The sequence below is a fragment of the Garra rufa genome, unplaced genomic scaffold (genome assembly GCF_049309525.1).
Source record: "Garra rufa unplaced genomic scaffold, GarRuf1.0 hap1_unplaced_005, whole genome shotgun sequence".
In the NCBI taxonomy this organism is placed as follows: domain Eukaryota; kingdom Metazoa; phylum Chordata; class Actinopteri; order Cypriniformes; family Cyprinidae; genus Garra; species Garra rufa.
In genome coordinates, this window is record NW_027394280.1 from 309,092 (window position 1) to 328,464 (window position 19,373).

Sequence of the window (19,373 nt, forward strand, 5' to 3'; positions counted from 1 at the left end):
AAAAGCATGTGATAATTCACGCTGAAGAGAAGCCTTACACATGCAAACAATGTGGAAAGAATTTCACTGAAAAATGTAGCCTTAACAGACACATGATAATTCACACTGGAGAGAAGCCTTACACATGCAAACAGTGTGGAAAGAGTTTCACTGGAAAAGGAGGCCTTGCCAGACACATGAGAATTCACACTGGAGAGAAGCCTTATTCATGCAAACAGTGTGAAAAGAGTTTCAAACAACAAGCACACCTTAAAAGTCACATGATAATTCACACTGGAGAGAAGCCTTACACATGCCAACAGTGTGGAAAGAGTTTCACTGAAAAAAGAAGCCTTAACAGACACATAAGATTTCACACTGGAGAGAAGCCTTACTCATGCAAACAGTGTGGAAAGAGTTTCACTGATAAAGGAAACCTTAACAGACACATGAGATTTCACACTGGAGAGAAGCCTTACACATGCAAACAGTGTGGAAAGAGTTTCACTGAAAAAGAACACCTTAACAGACACATGAGAGTTCACACTGGAAAGAAGCTGTACACCTGCAAACAGTGTGGAAAGAGTTTCACTGAAAAAGCAAACCTTAACAGACACATGAGATTTCACACTGGATAGAAGCCTTACACATGCCAACAGTGTGGAAAGAGTTTCACTGAAAGAGAAAACCTTAACAGACACATGAGATTTCACACTGGAGAGAAGCCTTACACATGCAAACAGTGTGGAAAGAGTTTCACTCTAAAAAGATGCCTTAACAGACACATGAGATGTCACACTGGAGAGAAGCCTTACACATGCAAACAGTGTGGAAAGAGTTTCAGTCAAAAAGGAAGCCTTGACAGGCACATGAAAATTCACAATAAAGAGAAGCCTAACAAATCCCCTTACCATGGACAGAGTTTCAAGCAAAATGTCTAGAACGGGCAGTTCCGGTCCTTGATTTTGATTGGCCACAATCAAAGCTGTTGTAAATTACTCTACAAACATACACACCTCTTTGTTTCTCTGCAACCACATTGTTGAATGCACAGTTACAGCTGAGGTCAAAAGTTTACATCCCCCTTTTAGAATCTGCAAAATGTTCCCTTGTCAAAACAATCCTAAAGGATTCTAATAAGAATCCTATATAGGACTCCTACAATGATAGAAATTCTAATTTACATTTTAAACCAATGTGTTTTGTCCATAGTACACTTTACCATGTCAACTAGCTATATTGTATTGGACTGAGCTTAATGCATAAATGTGCAAAGAATATGGACAGTTGACAATGTGTTTGCTCTGTCTACGATTTAAGAACTTCACATTTGTATGCCATGAATTGAAGGGGGAAACACACTGTTTTTTGATTCAAGCATTTCAACATCAGTGTGCATGGATTTAATTTACACACATCAGTTACTTTCTGTCTTCTACCACCAACATTGCGGCTTTGTGGAAGGCTGTAATCATTATATGGTTGGTGTTGTGGACTTTCGTACTGGTGCAGGGATGTGATGGAGGCGGAGCGAAAGTCCACAACACCAACCCCCTGACGGTGATTGGTTGGAACACTGTTTGTTTTGCTGTGGAAAGGTTGGTAGCACAGATTGTTTTGTTTTTTTGGCATATCTCGGACCCTAGGCTGACCTGAGAGACGCGTTTTTTTTTTACAGCTGATTTATGTGGCAGGCAGCGAGCGGATCGTGAAGAAAGGTCAGCTGAATTTGACACTTTATGTTTCAGGCTTGAAATTGCTGATACAACCTTTAATTTAGTCTTTCTCAAGTTCACTCTTACGGATCATAAATTAAGGGAAAGGTTAGGCGTATCTGGTGTGCTGTCCGGGAGAGGGTTCCAAGCTCGGCAGAAATTCCCGAGCCCGGGGCACTTCTCTTGCCCTCGGGCTGAAGGTGAGGAGACTGGGTGGTGGAAGGGTGCTGAAAAATGGGAGATGAAGAAGGTAGGGCTGCTTCGGTTATTTCTCGTGCTGATTGGATAGGGAGTGTGATTACTAATGATGAATTGGCTGTGTTAATTATCCGTGTGAGCTCCTCCCGAAAATCCTGAAACCGCAGAAAGCCAGGATAAACATTGCATCTAGGGTACGGGTGGTGTGAATGGACTGGTAGCCTTTACGGAGGGTGGAGATGGAATTGTTCAGATTTTTTTAGGGTTATAATTTGGCGGGTGTCCGGGCGAGTGGGATGTTTTTTTTTTGATGCCTTTGATTAGTAGGGACATCTGGGAATTGGTTATATTGGATGAAGGTGAGCCATACAGATGTTTATGGAAAAAATTGGGTCCCGCTTAGGTACCCTTTCATTGAGCCAATTTGGAGGTTTTTGATGATGTTGAGGTAAGAGATAAATGAGATAATAGACAGCAGTGAAAAATCGGGGAACGACAGGTTGTAAGCAGAGTGGAATGTTTTAAAACATTTCCATGCTGTTAGGTAAGACTTAAGGGTCCTGGGCGAAATGGCTAGAAGGATGGAATTAAGATAAGCTTCTAGGAGAGGTCTCAAAGAGTGGTTTATGGGAATATCAGCTCTGAATAGGGAGGAACTGGGGTTGGAAGTAGGTGTGATGATGGCATAAACTGATCCGCAGGCTTTGGATCCATTTGCAACAGCTTTTTTGACGTAGACAAAGTAAACAAACAGTAGTCGACAACGGCAGACTGGTGTGGTGAAAACAAACAGGAAGGGGAATCGATAGTCAAGGCAATAGGTTGAGGCGGGCGGCGATCAAAGGGGGTAATCCGTGCAACGAGCGAGGGTCGTAATAGGCAGGTGGCAAACGTTCACACACACGATAAACAGTCCGGTTGGCAACAGGATAGCAGTCCGAGAAAAGAGCACTCAGGATTGCTAGCATAACTAAACAAAACTTTGCGAGGGAAACGCCCACAAAACAGTTCTTAAATGGCCGACAAGGGGAAATGACCCGGAGGACCCGGAACCGGAAGTCAGGGTCCCAGGTACGGGGATGCTGGGAAATGTAGTGTCAGAACTCCGGTGAAGGTTAGGTGGAGGTGAGCCAATGGCCTTGGAGAAAACCTCCAAACCCGATGGAAGGGGCAGCGTTGGTAAAAAGCTGTATATCAATTGGTGAGAAAAGCAGGTTGTTGTAGAAAAAGGATAAGCCATTCCATTCTTAAGGAAGGCTATGCATAGGATAAGTTTGTTGCGGCATGAATCAGTTAGGAATATTTGGTCTTCCAAAGTGTGTGCGGAGGATGCAAGGGAGAAGAGCTGGGAGATGAAGGGGCGGCCTTGCGGGATGATGCGCATCGTGAAATTCAGATGGCCTAAAATGGATAACAGCTTGCGTTTGGGACAGCTAGGGGTAATTGAGAGAGTGGGGGCTACCAGAATTGTCTAATCAATTTTTTTCTTTTGGTAATGATGCCTGAAATTTTTGTGAATCCAAATTGATACCAAAGAATTGGATGGAGGTGCTAGGGCCTACGCTTTTGTCTTGGGTGAGGGGAAAAGCTTTTGGGTCGAGAGATGTGCGGCTGGGAAGGAGTCGGGGGGCAAGATGAATCAAATAAGATATATGGTAATTATTGGAGAGGATTCAACAAATTGCTTCTGACGGGTGTCTAAGAATTTAGGGCTGCTTCTACAGCCATCTGGGTGGATGGGCATGACTTTAAAGGCAGAGGTAATGTGAACTTTGGCCAGCCAAGCACTGCAACCTGCTTCTTTGATCAGGGTGATGACTTGGTCAATGTCATGATAGTGGAGAGAAAATTATTTGAGCGGGATGAGACTCTTAATGCTCGGAAACTGGGAATTCTGTGAGGATGAAAGATGGATTATGAGGTGTTTTTTACCTAAAATGTTTGGTTGCTACGCTGATGGGCCTTATGCGAAAAAGCCGGGGCAGAAGAAAATGAGGGAAGGAGAGGAATAGATTGTGATGTAGACGGCGCCATTAGTGGAGGCATGCTCGTGCTATGGGTGATTCCTGGGGTGGAGGAAAACAGAGGGAAGGAGAGAGGGAATAGCTGGTACCAAAGGCAGTGGCATACTCACACTATGAGTGGCTTCTGAGGCAGAAGAATAAGAGGGAAGGAGAGCGGGAATAGCTGGCGCTGGGGCTTGCACTGTTAGCGGAGACAAGTTTGCGCTGGACTGGGATGGGTAGGGGAGGGGGTTAGGAGTGTGGTGATGCATGGGCTGCAAATTGTTTTTTGCAGTCAGCTGTGGGCTGACGTCATCAGCATGCTGACGTTCCGTTGAAAGGGGAGGAGAGCGGGAGCTGGCGGCAGTGATGGACATGGACAGTAACGAAGTAGTTGTACTTCGTTACTGTACTTAAGTAAATTTTTCAAGTATCTGTATTTTACTGGAGTAGTTTTATTTTAAGTAACTTTTACTTTTACTTCACTACATTCTAAAGCATAAGATCATACTTTTTACTTAACTACATTTCATAAAACATGTCATTACTCCTTATAATATATCACGTGCCCCGAGACGTAGAAGCAGTGTCTGATTCATGAACAAACTGATTCTTTTCAATGAACCTGTTAAATCATTTCGCAAATTGCACCAAACAATTCATTCACGAATTGGACTGATCCAATTGCAGCTGTTCTCGAGTCGACAACTCACTGATTCAAATGAGCTGTTTAGAGCGAGTGCGATTCACAAATAAGAACCGGGAGATCTTGTGAGTGCGTGTGCGACTGATGCTGCGAAAAGTAAGTTATAATGTCGAGTTTTAGGATTAATTATTGTAACTGTCAGTTGTTTGTGAACTAAATCTGTTATAAAGGGTAATATATTTAAGCCCACTGAAATGATTGAATGCAGACACATCAGCATCGCTGTCTCAATGTTTTAGGTCAAAAAACGAAACATTAAAATAACACAGATTAAATAAAATAACTCACGCACGTTCATATTCCTCACTGCTGTGACCTTAACAATTTTATTAAAATGCTACGCATTTAGCCCTATGTGACGTCTGTTTTTATATTGTTTATTAACAGTATAATTTATATATTGTTTGGATCAACTAGCTTAGTAGATAGATATTAATGTTTATTTATAACCATACTGAAAATAAGTATATATTGTTAGCTGATGCTAACTGTCTAGCTAACAAGCTTGCTGGTGCTAAGTTGAGGTAATTTTCAGATATGAAGTCAAATATTTATAATCAATCACCGAGCCAGATTACATCTGAGGGAAAAAGAAAAGATGTGATGTTCAGAACATGGTAACTACAGTAATTATCATAGTGGGAAGTGATGTCCTCTGGGGGCATTTGGCCAGGGGTGTTTTTACACCCCAGATAATGTTTGAGAAAAAAGAAAAGTATGATGAAAATATAATTACATTTTCCTTAAAATGTTCTTCCTAACTTCAAGCCTTATTCCCATATCATTTATAACTGTGACGTTCTGCAAAACAAGCTTTAAAACACTTTTCTTACTGGTGAAAATAAGATGGTCAAATCAGTTTTCTCTCAGGTACATCGCAATGTAAGCATTACAGTGAACATTACTACGCCACTCTCGTCAATGTAGTCCATATCAACAACAAAAATATATCTTGGCTCCATAAAGGCTAGTGGTTATTTTGGGAAAAGCCAAGGCTTTTTGAACAGTAGGATTATAAATATATATATGCTAATATAAAATTAAATTCAGTAGCCTATATAAAATTGCAAAATACTTTTTTTTTTGTGCAGTTGAGCTCACATTTGTGCCTTTTTTTTAAATGGTGTCAACACACGTGCAGGATCTATCATCTATGCTAAAGTGAAGATGTTTTGTGAACAGAAAGCATTAAAACTGATGTTAGGCCACTGGAGTCCCATACTTTAATGATGTTTTTATACCTTTCTGTGCCTTGAAAGTGGTAGTTGCATTGGCTGTCAATGGAGAGACAGAAAGCACTCAGAATTCATTAAAATGATCTCCATTTGTGTTCCAAAAATGAACAAAAGTTTTACAGGTTTGAAACAACATAAGGGTGAGTAATTTAACAATTTTCTTATAATATTTTTGGTTAACTCTCTCTTTAAGTTAGATGACTAATCTGTAATTCATGCAAAATTATTTTAATGTGAAACTTAAATTGGCATGGTTCTGCAACAATGCTTTCTTGTACAGCATTTGAAAATATGAAACAAAGATTTGTTTTACTCATGCTTGACATTTCAATGTGAAACTAAGAAAGTAAGAGCAAACATGATGTGAGACGCAGGGCTCCAAGTGTTTGTACACTCTTAGTATACCTCTCACCATGTGCCAGTTTGAGAAAACTACTGAATGCAGCCTCCAGGTTTATTCCCACCTTTATCTGCATGTTTACTCCAAGTTCCTTTTTGAGATTTGAAAAGCTCAAATACTTCATGGTTTTCCAAAACTGTTCATGCAAGAGCCTTGGAGGAATGCGTAGCCACTTAGTTGCCTTCATCTCAACCCTCGTTCAGGATTTCTTCCCAGGAAATCTCTAAAAGAAATGGATATGAATAAAACTGAACTACAGAGTAAAATGCAGATTGGAGATAGAAAAGCAATCATACAGTATTTTAAGCTAATTAAATCAACTGCTATTTAAACAGTGGAAATTGCTTAGCTTACATTTCCAATGGTCTTTATTTGCAAGTCATATGAGCTTGTCAAATCAACTGTGTCTTACAACATACTTTATTATTTTCAACTAAATAAACAGCAACACAACCAAATGCTTTATAAACATTTCATGGCATATGTGTTGCTTACTTCTGTATGAATTCCAGCGTAAATGCCATCTCCTCTGGGTATTTGTAGCTCACAATTGCAACAGGGGAGGAGATGTGATCATTAAATAAATAGTGAAACAGGGCTCGACATTAAGGCTTGTCCGCTTGTCCGGGACAAGTGGATTTTTTTGTAGGACAAGTGGAAGAGAAAATTGGTTGTCCGACTGGACAAGTTAAATTTCAAACAAAATAAAATGCCATGTTAATTAACGTTATATGCCGTTAACGACAGAGCAGAACGTGCAGCGCAAACACCGAGCGGAATATTGAACAGAGAGCGCGCCGACACACACACACACACGGAACGGAAAAGAACTGCTCATGAAGTTACTGTACGTTCACACCGCCGCCGACTTGAGCTGAAAAGAAGCTCTGGCCGCCCCGTCAAGAACTCTTGTCAAAAAGTACGAGGAAGCTTGTTGATGCTTTGGCCGCTCTGACGTAGCAGCATTCTATGCTCGATCATGGGAGAGTGCGCGCGCGCGCGTGTGTCTCTCTCTCTCTCTCTCTCTCTCTCTCTCTCTCTCTCTCTCTCTCTCTCGAAATTGCGAGAAATTAATCTGTGCGACCTCAAATTATATTTGGAAGCATTTGTGCGAGTGAGAGAAATGAGTGTGGTACGACTCGGTTTCAAAACTGTCGCTAGCCTAACTACTGACTAGTAGTACAAGACTAAAAGTCTTGATTAACGTATAATTTTAAGAGACGGAAAGACTATCGCGATAGGTTTGGATAAATCTTCAAAAAGGCAATGATGTCATTGAATAAATATGCACGCTGTACGTTTCAAAGTCAAAACGCTACACGTATGTCTTCATATGAATGTATCTGAAGGGAACAGACTGTCCTCAGAAACATGTCGTTTGCATTGTCATTTCATTTCTGATAAAACGGCGTTAGTGCTGGTTTGTGTACAGCTGTTACTATGGAAACCGTAGTATTTCAGCGCTCCTAAAGCGCCCCCTCGTGACAAACAAATTAATTTTTATTTTCAATACATTTTTTCAGCTGTTTATGGTCAAATTATTGGAATTATCGATCCATGTGTAAGTGTGAAATAATTTAATTTGCCTTTTAAAATTGTAAACAAGATTTTCCGGTTATGGCGGCCACCTGAGAAGACGTGCCTCACGCTGCTCTGTCTTAACCACTATAATTTGCTACTAAAAATACTGCCATTTGCAACAAAACGTGGTAGCATAGTGTTGATGTTAAGACTATAATGTCGAAGTCTGGCAAAGTAAGTAAAGAAAATAGCAAGTCGACGAAGCAGCCGAAGTTAACTGATTATCGCGTTTGCGCTGAGACACAGAAAGGTAACGAAGATGTGGCGGAGGACGGGACCAGTGGTGAAGGGGTGAAGGCGGATGCAATATTGGCTGCCATAAACTCCATGAAAACTGAGTTTTCATCCAGATTCGATGGAATAATGACGGCGATAGAAAGTATGAAGAAGGAAATGAACGACTGCAATGAACGAGTGTCGCAGGCGGAATTGCGGATATCAAACGCGGAGGACGACGTTGCTCACTTGCAAGCTAAAGTAAACAAGTTGGAGTCAAAAAACAAGTCTCTGGAGGATAAACTCGTGGACTTGGAAGCCAGATCCCGCTTGAACAACTTGAGACTGGTGGGCCTGCCGGAAGGTGCAGAGGGACGGGATCCATGCTCCTTTTTGGAGAAGTGGATTCCAGAGGTGTTGGATGCTGTGACGTTGCAGTCCTCAGGTATTATTGAAAGAGCGCACAGAATCGGACCTATGAAAGACTCCAAGGCGCCGCCGAGAACGCTGATAATGAGGTTTCTGAACTACAAGGATAAACAGGCGGTCATCACAGCTGCAGGGGCTAAAAAAGACATTCGGTACAAGAACCAACAAATCCGGTTTTATGCTGACTTGGCCACTGGAATACACCAACTGAGGAAACAGTTTGACCCAATACGCCAGGAACTGCGCGACCTGGGAATCCGACACGGAGTGGTTCATCCAGCCAGACTGTTGGTAACTTACAAAGAACAGACCCGTAGCTTTAATACACCATCTGAAGCGCGGGAGTTTATCAAGAAAATCCAGGAGAACACTGGCGCGAGTTAAAATGAACGTAGAACATTTGCATAGTATAGCACTTTGAAAGTGCATTAGCGTTCAGAAGCCAGTCTCTGGTACGAAAGTACTTTCAAATATACACGTTATGATTAGGCTATATCAGACCGTGTGATGTTATGTTTAAGTTGATAAGAAATAGAAATTTGTAGAATAGATTTAAAGTAAACGTGTTGCATATGTTGCAGATAAGTATTATAAGATAGAGCAGCAACGAGTGTTCAGTTAAAAGGATAACAAAGGGTGGTTTGACTGATCCTCACTAGGTGTGGAATAGTCTTTAGTGATACTGGGAGTCAGGGTGGTTTTAGGGGGGATCTCACGGGAGTGGGAAAAGTGTAGTTCATGTTCAGTGTGTTGGATGTGGGTTCAAGCATCCAGGTTCACCATGTTTCCCTGTATTTTTATTTTTATATGGCAAAGTAATCTATCTTTATCATTTCTCAGAGATGTCTCAAGGAGTATCTCTTAATTTTGTTTCTTGGAACTGCAGAGGTCTACAACAATTCAGAAAAGTTAAACAAGTCATGAATAAATTAAAGGAAATGGATTCCAAAATTGTGTTTTTACAAGAAACGCACCTATTAGAAAAGGATGTTATAAGGATAAGGAGAAGATGGCAGGGTAGTGTATTCTCAACATCATTCTCATCACAGGTCAGAGGAGTTATGACTCTTATTCATGGCACAGTCCCATTTCAAGTGAAACAAGTACTCAAAGATAAGTTTGGGAGATATTTAATAATTCAAGGTTCTCTATTATCAGAAAATTTAAATTTAGTAAACCTGTATGGCCCCAATACAGATGATCCTAAGTTTTTTGTAGATTTGTTTCTTACTCTTTCAACATTAGCAGGATTATACATAATAGCAGGGGATTTCAATTGTACACTGGATCCCTGTATGGATAGATCCACAGGACTGGATCAATCACATAATAAATGTAGAACAGCTATTCTTTGTTTAATCAAAGAATTTAGTCTGTTGGATATTTGGAGAGAATTGAAACCACATGCTAAAGTTTATTCTTGCTACTCACATGTATTTAAGACATATTCTCGAATAGATTATTTTTTAATTTCTTCAGAATTACGGTCTAAAATTCATAATAGCTTCTACGATAATATCGTGATCTCAGATCACGCCCCATGTTGTATAGAATATGTGGATAGAAAATTAACAAAAGACCCGGCTTGATGGCATTTTCAGCATAAATGGTTACAAGATGAAGAATTTGTGAAATATATAGGAAAGCAGATAGAAGAGTTTTTTGAAATTAACACTACACAGACTTCTGCATGTACAAAGTGGGAAGCATTTAAAGCTTTCCTCAGAGGACATATTATTAGTTATACAACCTCAAAATCAAAAAAGGTTCGAGAGGAGAGAATACAGTTGGAACATAAAATAAAGACTCTTCAGGAAAAAGTTTATGAGAGAAGTGATCCAAAAATGCAAAGTGAGTTACTAATTTTAAGGGCTGAATATGATAAACTGTCCGCGTTCAGAGCCGCCTCCAGTCTTATGAGATTAAAGCAATCTTTCTTTGAACAAGGAGATAAATCAGGTAAATTACTAGCATGGCAGATAAAACAATTGAAGGTAAAAACACCAATCACAACTGTCATAACAAATGGAGAGGTTGTAGTGGATCCTATAGAAATGAATGGTGCCTTTAGAGGTTACTATAAAGAATTATATGATACAAAAAATGAGACTAATTCGCAAAATTTAAATAGGTTTTTAGATGAACTATCCATACCCCATCTCCCAGATGAACTTAAAGAAGACCTGGAGATGGAAATTAACAAAGAAGAAATAGGGAATGCTATCGATAGTATGAAGTCAGGAAAAAGAGCAGGTCCAGATGGTCTCCCAATAGATGTGTATAAAAAAATTAAAAATAAACTGCTAACTCCACTTCTGGAAATGTTTCTGGAGGCATTTCAGAAAGGTAGTTTCCCACCCTCTATGAATGGTGCTCTAATTATCTTATTGCCAAAACCAGGTAAACCACCTAACAAATGTGAAAATATGAGACCCATAAGTTTGTTAAATTCTGATCTCAAGATAATATGTAAACTTTTGGCAAAACGGTTACAAAAATTATTGCCAAACATTATTAATAAAGATAAAAATGGATTTATAATGGGAAGACAGGGATTCCATAATGTAAGAAGGGTGTTAAACATTATTCACACTAATAAAGAAAGGTCAGATACAGCACTATTATCATTAGATGCCGAAAAGGCCTTTGATAGGGTCGAATGGCCTTATCTATTCAGTGTTTTAGAAAGATTTGGAATTGGAGATAACTTCATAAAATGGGTTAAAGTAATATACAAAAATTCAACTGCAGAAATCATGACTAATAGAAATATTTCAAAACCAATAAAAATTAATAAAGGATGCCGACAGGGTTGCCCACTCTCTCCTTTGTTGTTTACGCTAGCAATTGAACCTTTTGCAATTGGAATACGTTCAAATCAGCAATTCTGTGGAATAACAATAGGACAGACAGAACACAGAATATCCTTGTATGCTGACGATGTCATTCTATTCATGTCAAAATTAAGTAAATCAGTTCCGGCTGTGTTGCAGCTAATTAAAACATTTGGCGAGATCTCTGGTTATAGGGTAAACAACATAAAATCTTCTATATTATTGCTAAATTCAAATGAAAGAAGAAATCCAATTTTAGAGGTAATTCAGTTTAATGTTGTTGAGCAGTTTAAATACTTGGGGGTACAGATTTTGCCAAGATTGGAAAACATTGTTGATGCCAACTATGAACCTTTAATGGAAGAAATTAATGACTCAATGGATAGATGGATGTCACTACCAATATCTGTAATTGGGAAAATTAATATTTTAAAAATGAACATACTACCCAAACTACTTTATTTATTTCAAAATATTCCGTTACCGCCACCTTCAGATTTGTTCTCAAAAATCAAAACCATGTTTGTCAGATTTATATGGAACAATAGGAAGGCAAGACTTCGTTTATCTTTGTTGTATTTACCATTTGACAGAGGAGGTTTAAAATGTCCAAACATATTGTGGTACTATTGGGCTGCACAGCTGAGGTCTATTATGTTCTATTTTTCAAAAAATGAGTCTCCGCATTGGATAGAAATGGAATCTCATAATCTAGCCCTACCTCTTCCCTCATATATATATTCGGACACAGCAAAAAAATTACGGAAAAGAACCAAAAATCCAATTGTAAGACATATGTTAAAGATATGGTATGATGTACAAAATTATTTAAAAGATTCTCATTCATTATCTCAATATAGTCCAATATGGGGGAATCAGTTCTTTGTACCAGGAAGAGCAGATGCAACATTCAAATTGTGGGAATCGAAGGGACTTAAAACGATTCAAGATCTCTATTTGACAGACTCTGATATTATGATGTCTTTTGAGGAGTTGAGGTTTAAATTCAGTCTTAACAGGAAGCATTTTTTCAAATACCTCCAGCTGAGAAGTTTTGTTAAAGTAAGTCAAGATAATGCTCTCAGTAGGCCTCCACTTTCATCTTTAGAAAAAATTATGATAAAGGATAATCTGAGAAAAGGTATTATATCTGAATTTTATGAATTGCTAACAGCTTACTCACCTGAGAATTCACAATATAAGTTGAATGCATGGAAGGAAGATTTGCAATTAGAAGTTTCAGACGAAGATTGGAAAGGAGCTTGTACTAAAGCTCAGACAATGTCTATAAATACACGGCTTAAACTTATACAGTATAAATGGATAATGCGAATGTATGTAACACCGGTTCATTTAAACAGATATAATAAAGACATACCAGACACATGCACAAAATGTATGGAGGTTAGAGGAAGTTTGTTTCACTGTATTTGGCAATGCAGAAATATTCAATTATTTTGGGAAGAGGTAAAAGTCATAATTGAAAAGATCATTTCAAAACAAATTTTATTAGACCCTAAGCTTTTTCTGCTGGGATTATACCCAGAAAAACATAATTATAGTAGAAGTGAACAAGCATTTATAGACCTCAGTGTGCTTTATGCCAAAAAATGTATAGCTCTATTATGGACTAAGATGCACAGACCAAGTACTAATCAGTGGATAAGACAGATGTTGTCGAGCCTTCCATTAGAAAAGATAACGTACATATTAAAGGCCAAACAGTATGTATTTGAAAGCATATGGAGTCCTTTCATTAATTATATTAAAGATTTGGATTTAACAGATGAAGAAGTGGATGACTAATCTTTATGGACAAAAGCAGTTTCGACCTCATAGATTGATAAAATCTTTAAAAAAAAAAAATAATAATAATAATTAAATTTAGTACTCAGTATGATTATAAAAGCCAACTTTGAATAGATTACCATGGGCTAAAACAGAGTAACATTCTTGTTCAGTGTTGTTGTGTTTTTTTCTTTGTTTTTGTTTTTGTTTTTTTATTTATTTTTATTTTTATTTATTCCTCTAGAGTAAATGCAGCAATCTTGTGGTTGTATGGTATATGGAAAAATGTACGATTGTAAATGGCTGTATTTCAAAGTGTTTAAAAATGAAAATAAAAATATTGTGAAAAAAAAAAAAAAATTGTAAACAATTAAGTAATACTAATGTTATATATCTTATATAAATATAAGAAATTATATACTTGATTTATCCCTTTTAATGGTATAAAGGTTGAAATGCCATTGTATTAGATATTTTGTTTTTTGTGTCTGTATCTGAATTATAAATATTGTAATTTTATGGCTTAATATTCTACCGTACATTGTCCAACCCCACTCATACTGTTCATTTAACTTGTGCAGCTCTTAAAAAAAGGGTCATAAATTGCCTTAAATTGATATTTTAAAATTCTGCAGCTACACTAAATGGTGAAATAAAATTCTTTCCTTGATATTTGTCAATATACTATACAACGCGGCTCAGATAGCACATGTACATCTGCAAGATGTCTGATAAAGATCTCTTGATCTGGAAAGCATCTGCTGTGTACAAACATCTGGCAGGCGTCTGTCAGATGTCAGTTAATCAGAATCGGCCATGAAGAATCAAGATCGGTGCATAACTAAAAAGAAATTGGGTGCTCCTAAATTTTTTGGGATGCTCCTAACTTTTTAAAGTTGGGAGCACCAGTGCTACCAAGTAAAAAAGTTAATTTCAAGCCCTGCCTTACACCAACAGCACCATATGAGTTCAAACGGGAACGAAAATTTGTAACCAAATGGAAAGATGAATTTGACTTGGTTATTTATGAAGACGGAGAAATGTTCTGTGGCGTCTGTCGGATAGATAGTTTTATTTTTTTTCACCAAGAGTCACCACTACCTCTGGTGATACACTGTGCACATCAGCGTGCAAAGTATTACTTTGTATTATACTATGAGTCTGGAGATCCTTCTACTGTTCCTTTCTACTTCTACGTTCCTTTCTACTGTTTCAACTGAATTGTATTAACATTGATAGTGTTTGGATGCTTTCAATGAATTATGCATTAGCAAAAAAAAAAAAAAAAAAAAATGATATTATAAATCTTTACTCGGACAAGTGACTTTTGTGCATGGACAAGTGAAACATAAATTTACTTACCTATCCCTCAAAAAGTTAATGTCAAGCCCTGGTGAAATGAAAAATGAAAATTTGATTTTTATCCACGTCCATGATATGGCTGGCAGACTGCACCGGTTTTCGTCAAAAAATCTTTTGTGTTTCTCTGAGGGAAAAAATGTCACCTACATCTTGGATGCCCTGGGGGTAAGCAGATAAACATCACATTTTCATTTTTGGGAGAAGTATCCCTTCTCATTTGCAGTGACAATTGCAGTGTTCAAAATTTCAATACTAAATAATTTCAATACAACCTTTGATACTTGACAGGACATTTCGGTGCATATTATTTCGCTTCCAAAAATACACTGATTCAAATTCGCCAAGCAATTCGATGTTACTAATCCAGGTATGGCAGAAGAGCAATTGAGCATCGATACAAAATCGACGCCTGTTGCTTTCCGCTTCACCAGCAGGTGGTGAAAGCGAGTCTTGCTGAGACCATTGCAACAAGTGAAACGCGGATTTGCAAAAATGGACCAAGATATAAGTACTGCATAGTTTTAAGATTATTATAAGATCATAAAGAAACAAAAGTATTGTTTATTTGTAATGTGTATATTTGTTAGTTTTCTCTATTAACATCAATTGACCCCATTTATTCATATTACACATCACATACACTGTGTGCATAATTATTAGGCACGTTGATACTGTGGTCATATTTTTTTTCTAAGCACATTTGCTAGTTATTTTTAACACATCACTGAACAACATGTATTTAAAGATGTATTTCACCAAGAATTCAACTCTGGATGCTGTATATACTGCCCTACAAAGCAAAAAGGCAGTAACTACGCCGAGTGCAGAACTGAGAAAAATGACTTTAAAGTTATCCTGTCATCCAACCTAAGTAGTTGAAGGTAGATTATTGAACATGTGGCTGTTTTGTTACTTTATATTAGCTTATTCTTTGTACATATCAATCCTCATATTTAATTTGATATTTTACCACTATTTTGCAGTTACTGTATTCTTGCTTTGTATGACTTACCAAAAACGTGGCACCATACCAAGGAAAAAGGCAGTAACTACAGATTCTCCAAAAACTATTTTGCCACAACTTGGGCTCTGGGTGTGTTAGATACACTGTATTTGAAATAATTGGAACCATTTGTTTTCCTGAACATGGATATAGTTTTCCCAAACCCAAACTAATTTGACCATTTTAGGTCAATATTTTCCACCCGGAAGCTGTTCTGGTGCTGAAACGGCTGATAAAATCAAAACTAAGCTGTATCAAGGCCCAAATGGGGACAATTTATTTTGAATAGGACTATATTGTTATGTGTGAGTATTAGATTAATGTGTGTCTGGGGGTGTTTCTGTATCTGTAATGTAGTATCTGCTATACCTACAAATCACATTAATGTTAAAGCACTGCAAAACAACTTTTTGCACTGCAAAAAAAGACTGCGTTCACACCGCCCCAAACGTCAAGCATCAGTTGCGGCCAGATTACATGTAAAGTCTATGGTTGAGTCCGTCAGAGGCCCTGCGTTGCGTTGTGTGCGTTGGATTCGTCAACTTTTCAAGCGTTACCTGCGTTTCAAGCATCAACGCAGCAAACGCAAGCAACGCAGAAGTTCAGCTAGCTGAACTTTTGACGGACTTAACGCACTTGACGCAGTGCGTCAACCAATCAGAGTGTCTCACTGTAGCGACATCACCACACGTATCTTGAATGAAGCGGGAGCAAAGAAAAAATCATTTTCAATTTAATTGTATTATATATAATATATAGCCTATATATATTGCTCATTGTAACCGTCTGCAATCGCAGAGAATTGTATGATCCGTCCTCGTTGTTGTTTTTTCGAATGCGTGGCGTGAGTATTTTTGGAATCTTTTTTTTTTACCCGGACAAGGCTTTCACTGACCAGTTCCCATATGGTCTAGCGGTCAGGATTCCTGGTTTTCACCCAGGCGGCCCCGGTTCGACTCCCGGTATGGGAAGGCGGGTTCCTCTTTGCTTCCCTCTTCGAACGGGGCGCACGTCTTCCTGCGTCGAAAGCCTTTTTTGGCCAGCAGTCGAGCTGCAGAAACGTAATAGGCCGAGGTTGTGACCCCACAGATCCGTGCCTTCGGTAGCTCAGCTGGTAGAGCGGAGGACTGTAGGTGGAGCGTTGGCAAGCCTTAGGTCGCTGGTTCGACTTCTGGTTCGAAGGAGGTCATTTTTCATGTGCCCACCTTTTTTGGGGGGGGGGCGGCCTTCTGAAAATGGCCAGCAGAGCTTGATTTCACAGTCCGCTGTGGGGGGCAAAAGAGCGTTCCCTGACCGGGAATCGAACCCGGGCCGTGAGAGCGGCAAATCCTAACCACTAGACCACCAGGGAAGAGCTGATCTACTTCTGGCCTGCTAATAGCATGAGAACAAGCAGACAGCAATACAGGCTTCTGTCACGTCGAAAACCAACAAGTCGGGCGCAAGCACGAGGGCCCCCAGGCGGTGGGCCAGTGGCGCAATGGATAACGCGTCTGACTACGGATCAGAAGATTCTAGGTTCGACTCCTGGCTGACTCGTCCTCCGCTGTGGGCCAGTGGTGCAATGGATAACACGTCTGACTACGGATCAGAAGATTCTAGGTTCGACTCCTGGCTTGCTCGAGCACCGCTTTTTGCGTAATGCAGTTTGGTTTTGATGTCATGGCTTGCTGAATTGTTGCCCTATTCCTACGTGCCATCCGAAATATCCGGTTCAAACCGCATCTCAGCCGTTTTTTGGCCAGCAGTCGAGCTGGAGAAACCTAATAGGCAGAGGTTGTGACACCACAGATCCGTGCCTTCTATAGCTCAGCTGGTAGAGCGGAGGACTGTAGGTGGAGCGTTGGCAATCCTTAGGTCGCTGGTTTGACTCCGGCTCGAAGGAGGTAGATTTTCATGTGCCCACCTTTTTTGAGGGGGCCGGCTTTATGAAAGCGGGGCGGTGAGAGCGCCGAATCCTAACCACAAGACCACCAGGGAAGAGCTGATCTAATGCTGGCCTGCTAATAGCATGAGAACAAGCAGACAGCAATACAGGCTTCTGTCACGTCGAAAACCAAGAACTCGGGCGCAAGCACGAGGTCCCCCAGGCGGTGGGCCAGTGCTTGGCAATCCTTAGGTCGCTGGTTCGACTCCGGCTCGAAGGAGGTCGTTTTTCATGTTCCCACCTTTTTTGGGGGGCCGGCCTTCTGAAAGCGGCCAGCAGAGCTTGGCAAAAGAGCGTTCCCTGACCGGGAATCGAACCCGAGCCGCGGCGGTGAGAGCGCCGAATCCTAACCACTAGACCACCAGGGAAGAGCTGACCTAGTGTTGGCCTGCTAATAGCATGAGAACATGCAGACAGCAATACAGGCTTCTGTCACGTCGAAAACCAACAAGTCGGGCGGAAGCACGAGGTCCCTCATGCGGTGGGCCAGTGGCGCAATGGATAACGCGTCTGACTACGGATCAGAAGCTTCTAGGTTTGACTCCTGGCTGGCTCGTGCTCTGCTTTTTGCGTAATGCAGTTTGGTTTTGATGTCACGGCCTTGCCGAATTGTTGCCCTATTCCTACGTGCCACCCGGGCTTTGAGAAAAAGTTGGACACGAAATGAAATCCAAACTAGCCAAAAATCAGCAACTTATCCGGTTATAACCGCGTCTCAGTTTCATTGCTAATCTCATAATTGTTTCATTTCTGTACCTTGACAGACCGGCGATAGGCTGTTTTTCCTTGAGATAACGGTTACAATGCAAGACCACACAATCCTTAGGTCGCTGGTTCGACTCCGGCTCGAAGGAGGTCGTTTTTCATGTGCCCACCTTTTTCGGGGGGGCCGGCCTTCTGAAAGCGGCCAGCAGAGCTTGATTTCACAGTCCGCCGTTGGGGGGGTGGGGGGCAAAAGAACGTTCTCTGACCGGGAATCGAACCCAGGCCGCAGCGGTGAGAGCGCCGAATCCTAACCACTAGACCATCAGGGAAGAGCTGACCTAGTGTTGGCCTGCTAATAGCATGAGAACATGCAGACAGCAATACTGGCTTCTGTCACGTCGAAAACCAACAAGTCGGGCGGAAGCACGAGGTCCCTCATGCGGTGGGCCAGTGCTTGGCAATCCTTAGGTCGCTGGTTCGACTCCGGCTCGAAGGAGGTCGTTTTTCATGTGCCCACCTTTTTTGGGGGGCCGGCCTTCTGAAAGCGGCCAGCAGAGCTTGATTTCACAGTCCACCGTTGGGGGGGAGGGGGGCAAAAGAGCGTTCCGTGACCGTGAATTCGAACCCGGGCCGCAGCGGTGAGAGCGCCGAATCCTAACCACTAGACCATCAGGGAAGAGCTGATCTACTGCTGGCCTGTTAATAGCATGAGAACATGCAGACAGCAATACTGGCTTCTGTCACGTCGAAAACCAACAAGTCGGGCGGAAGCACGAGGTCCCTCATGCGGTGGGCCAGTGCTTGGCAATCCTTAGGTCGCTGGTTCGACTCCGGCTCGAAGGAGGTCGTTTTTCATGTGCCCACCTTTTTTGGGGGGCCGGCCTTCTGAAAGCGGCCAGCAGAGCTTGATTTCACAGTCCACCGTTGGGGGGGAGGGGGGCAAAAGAGCGTTCCGTGACCGTGAATTGAACCCGGGCCGCAGCGGTGAGAGCGCCGAATCCTAACCACTAGACCATCAGGGAAGAGCTGATCTACTGCTGGCCTGTTAATAGCATGAGAACAAGCAGACAGCAATACAGGCTTCTGTCACGTCGAAAACCAAGAAGTCGGGTGTAAGCACGTAGTCCCCCAGGCTTAGGTCGCTGGTTCGACTCCGGCTCGAAGGAGGTCGTTTTTCATGTGCCCACCTTTTTTGGGGGGCCGGCCTTCTGAAAGCGGCCAGCAGAGCTTGATTTCACAGTCCACCGTTGGGGGGGAGGGGGGCAAAAGAGCGTTCCCTGACCGGGAATCGA

General features: G+C 40.8%; 4 non-coding genes and 1 pseudogene across 4 annotated transcripts in view; 3 read left to right on the top strand and 2 right to left on the bottom strand.

Annotated features, from left to right (window-relative positions):
- The window catches only part of LOC141312754 (uncharacterized), a 249,274-nt pseudogene that overhangs the window by 49,765 nt on the left and 180,136 nt on the right, over positions 1 to 19,373 (top strand).
- trnae-uuc (transfer RNA glutamic acid (anticodon UUC)) lies at positions 16,349 to 16,420 on the top strand. Its single transcript has one exon. It is a non-coding gene; the product is annotated as a tRNA-Glu (tRNA).
- On the top strand, positions 16,916 to 16,988 carry trnar-acg (transfer RNA arginine (anticodon ACG)). The gene has a single exon. It is a non-coding gene; the product is annotated as a tRNA-Arg (tRNA).
- On the bottom strand, positions 17,673 to 17,744 carry trnae-cuc (transfer RNA glutamic acid (anticodon CUC)). The gene has a single exon. It is a non-coding gene; the product is annotated as a tRNA-Glu (tRNA).
- Positions 19,355 to 19,373, bottom strand: part of trnae-cuc (transfer RNA glutamic acid (anticodon CUC)) — a 72-nt gene continuing 53 nt past the window's right edge. The window contains exon 1 of the tRNA in view: positions 19,355 to 19,373. This exon is cut by the window's right edge and continues 53 nt beyond it. This is a non-coding gene — a tRNA (tRNA-Glu).